Source organism: Arachis duranensis, chromosome 4, assembly GCF_000817695.3.
Source record: "Arachis duranensis cultivar V14167 chromosome 4, aradu.V14167.gnm2.J7QH, whole genome shotgun sequence".
In the NCBI taxonomy this organism is placed as follows: domain Eukaryota; kingdom Viridiplantae; phylum Streptophyta; class Magnoliopsida; order Fabales; family Fabaceae; genus Arachis; species Arachis duranensis.
Window position 1 is genome coordinate 70167456 of NC_029775.3, and position 4202 is coordinate 70171657.

Consider the following 4202-nt stretch of genomic DNA (forward strand, 5'->3'; position numbering starts at 1 on the left):
TTCCATGAGAAATTTGGATGATTTCTCCATGATGAATTATAGGTGTTTTCATAAGGTTCACCCATGTAATTTACCTCTGCTATTGCAGGGTTCTCAGGATCATAAGCTTCTTCAGAAGCTACCTCTTTAGTACTGTTGGATGTATTTTGCCATCCATTCAGACTTTGAGAAATCATGTTGACTTGCTGAGTCAACACCTTGTTCTAAGCCAATATGGCATTCAGAGCATCAATTTCAAGAACTCCCTTCCTCTGAGGCGTCCTATTACTCACAAAATTCCTCTCAAAAGTGTACATGAACTGGTTATTTGCAACCATGTCAATAAGTTCTTGAGCTTCTGCAGGTGTTTTCTTTAGGTGAATGGATCCACCTGCAGAATGGTCCAGTGACATTTTTGAAAATTCAGATAGACCATAATAGAATATATCTAATATGGTCCATTCTGAAAACATGTCAGATGGACACCTTTTGGTCAACTGCTTGTATCTTTCCCAAGTTTCATAGAGGGATTCACCATCTTTTTGTTTGAAGGTCTAAACATTCACTCTAAGCTTGCTCAGCTTTTGAGGAGGAAAGAATTTATCCAAGAAGGCCGTGACCAGCTTCTCCCAGGAGTCCAGGCTATCCTTAGGTTGTGAATCCAACCATATTCTAGCTCTGTCTCTTACAGCAAAAGGGAAAAGTATGAGCCTGTAGACTTCAGGATCTACTCCATTCGTCTTAACAGTCTCACAGATCTGCAAGAACTCAGTTAAAAACTGATAAGGATCTTCAGATTGAAGTCCATAAAACTTGCAGTTCTGTTGCATTAAAGCAACTAGTTGAGGCTTAAGCTCAAAATTATTGGCTCCAATGGCAGGAATGGAGATGCTTCTTCCCTCCAATGGCAGGAATGGAGATGGTTCTTCCATCAAATTTAGACGTTGGTTTTGTGAAGTCACCAAGCATTCTCCTTGCATTATTGTTGTTGGGTTCGGCTGCCATCTCCTTCTCTTGTTCTAAAATTTCTGAAAGGTTACTTCTGGATTGTTGTAATTTAGCTTCTCTTAGTTTCCTCTTCATCTTAGTTTTCTCTTCAGAGTCCTTTCAAGTTCAGAATCAATTTCAACAAGAGTGCCTTTTTCCTTGTTCCTGCTCATATGAAAGAGAATAAAACAAGAAAAGAAAAGAAATCCTCTATGTCACAGTATAGAGATTCCTTTATGTTAGTAGAAGAAGAAAAGGGGGGGAAGAGTGAAGAAGAATGGGTTCGGATTTTTAGATGAAGAGAGGTGAAGAGAAGTGTTAGTAATTAAATAATTAAATAGAAGAAGAAAAGAGAGGGAGAATTTCGAAAATAATTTTGAAAAAGGGGTTAGTAATTTTTGAAAATTAAAGATAAGATAAGTTTAAAATTAAAATTTAAAACAAAAAAAGAATTTTTGAAAAAGAGATGAGATATTTTCAAAAATTAGAGAGGGAAAAGTAGTTAGGTGGTTTTGAAAAAGATAGGAAACAAACAAAAAGTCAAATAGTTAGTTGAAAAAGATATTAAAATCAAATTTGAAAAGATTAGAAGATAAGAAGTTAGATAAGATATTTTGAAATCAAATTTTAAAAAAGATAAAGTTTTTGAAAAAGATAAGATAAAAGATAAAAAGATTTAATTCAAAAATTTAAAATTACTTACTTCACAAACAAGAAACTACAAGATAAGATTCTAGAACTTAAAGATTGAACCTTTCTTAACAAAAAAGTAACAAACTTCAAATTTTTGAATCAATCACATTAATTGTTAGTGAGTTTTCGAAAATATGATATAAAGATAAGAAAAAGATTTTGAAAACAAATTGAAAAAGAATTTTTTGAATTTTTCGAAAAAGAGGAAAATTGGAAAAGATATGATTTTTGAAAAAGATTTTGAAAAGATAAGATTTTTAAATTTTTGAAAATTTGACTTGACTTGTAAGAAACAACTAATTTTGAAAATTTTTGACTAAGTCAACTCAAATTTTTGAAAATTATGAGAAAAACAAGGAAAAGATATTTTTTGATTTTTGAAATTTTAATTATGAGAAAGAAAAACACAGATATGACCCAAAACATAAAAATTTTGGATCAAAACACAAGATGCATGCAAGAACACTATGAATGTCAAGATGAACACCAAGAACACTTTGAAGATCATGATGAACATCAAGAACATATTTTTGAAAAAAATTTTTATGCAAAGAAAACATGCAAGACACCAAACTTAGAAATCTTTAATGCATGGACACTATGAACGCAAAAATGCATATGAAAAACAACAAACAACACAAAACAAGAAAACATCAAGATCAAACAAGTAGACTTGTCAAGAACAACTTGAAGAATATGAAGAACACTATGAATGCATGGAATTTTCAAAAATAATGCATAAATTTTAAAAACATGCAATTGACACCAAACTTAAAAATTGACTCAAGACTCAAACAAGAAACACAAAATATTTTTGATTTTTATGATTTTATAATTTTTTTGTATTTTTATTAATTTTTTTCGAAAATAAAGTTTGGAAAAACGAAAAAGAAAATTACCTAATCTAAGCAACAAGATGAACCGTCAGTTGTCCATACTCGAACAATCCCTGGCAACGGCGCCAAAAACTTGGTGGACGAAATTGTGATTCATATGTTATTGCATTTTGTAAAATTCATTGCTTTTTCTTTCCCTGGCAATGGCGCCAAAAACATGATGCCAATACCATGGTTTACAACTATGTGTGGTCACAACTCCGTTCAACTTAACTAGCAAGTGTATTGGGTCATCCAAGTAATACCTTACGTGAGTAAGGATCGATCCCACAAAGATTGTTGGTATGAAGCAAGATATGGTCACCTTGTAAATCTCAGTCAGGCGGATAATAATTGATTATGGATAAGTTTGAAAATAAATAATAAACAGAAAATAAAATAGTAAATAGTTACTCATATAATTCCATGGTGCGAATTTCAGATAGGCATATGTAGATGCTGTGCTCCTCTCGAATCTCTACTTTCTTATTACATTCATCCAATCCTTCTTACTCCTTTCCATGGCAAGCTGTATGTAGAGCATCACCGTTGTCAATGGCTACATCCCATCCTCTCAGTGAAAATGGTCCTATGCTCTGTCACAGCACGGCTAATCATCTGTCGGTTCTCAATCAGGTTGGAATAGAATCCCTTGATTCTTTTGCGTCTGTCACTAACGCCCAGCCTTCAGGAGTTTGAAGCTTGTCACAGTCATTCAATACCGGAATCCTACTCAGAATACCACAGACAAGGTTAGACTTTCAGGATTCCCATGAATGCCGCCATCTATCTAGCTTATACTACGAAGATTCTGTTTGGGAATCTAAGAGATATGCGCCCGGTCTAAGGTAGAACGGAAGTGGTTGTCAGTCACGCGCGTTCATAGGTGAGAATGATGATGAGTGTCACGGATCATCAGATTCATCAAGTTGAAGTGCAACGAATATCTTAGAATAGGAATAAAGAGAATTGAATAGTACAGCAGAGCTCCACACCCTTAATCTATGGTGTGTAGAAACTCCACCGTTGAAAATACATAAGTGAGAGGTCCAGGCATGGCCGAATGGCCAGCCTCCATGATCTGAGAACTAATCGTCCCAAGATGTTCCTAAGATCTAAAGTGATCAAAAGATGTCCAATACAATAGTAAATTATCCTATTTATACTAGACTAGCTACTAGGGTTTACATGAGTAAGTAATTGATGCATAAATCCACTTCTGGGGCCCACTTGGCATGTGTTTGGGCTGAGCTTGATCTATCCACGAGCTGAGGCTTCTCTTGGAGTTGAACGCCGAGTTATAGCGTGTTTCTGGCGTTCAACTCCGGGTCGTGACGTGTTTCTGGCGTTTGACTCCAGACAGCAGCATGTACTTGGCGTTGAGTGCCATTTTACGTCATCAATTCCCGAATAAAGTGTGGACTATTATATATTGCTGGAAAGCTCTGGATGTCTAATTTCCAACGCCGTTGAGAGCGCGCCATTTGGATTTTTGTAGCTCAAATAAATCCATTTTGAGTGCAGGGAGGTCAGATTCCAACAGCATCAACACTCCTTTTGTCAGCCTTTTTCAGAGTTTTGCTCAAGTCCCTCAATTTCAGCCCGAAATTTTCTGAAATTATAGAAAAATACACAAACTCATAGTAAAGTCCAAAAATGTGAATTTAA

At 35.0% G+C, this 4202-nt stretch overlaps 1 non-coding gene across 1 annotated transcript; it reads left to right on the top strand.

The window, feature by feature from the left end:
• Positions 1-450: 450 nt before the first annotated feature.
• On the top strand, positions 451-554 carry LOC127747355 (small nucleolar RNA R71). Its single transcript, XR_008009155.1, has one exon. It is a non-coding gene; the product is annotated as a small nucleolar RNA R71 (small nucleolar RNA).
• The last annotated feature ends 3648 nt before the right edge of the window (positions 555-4202 follow it).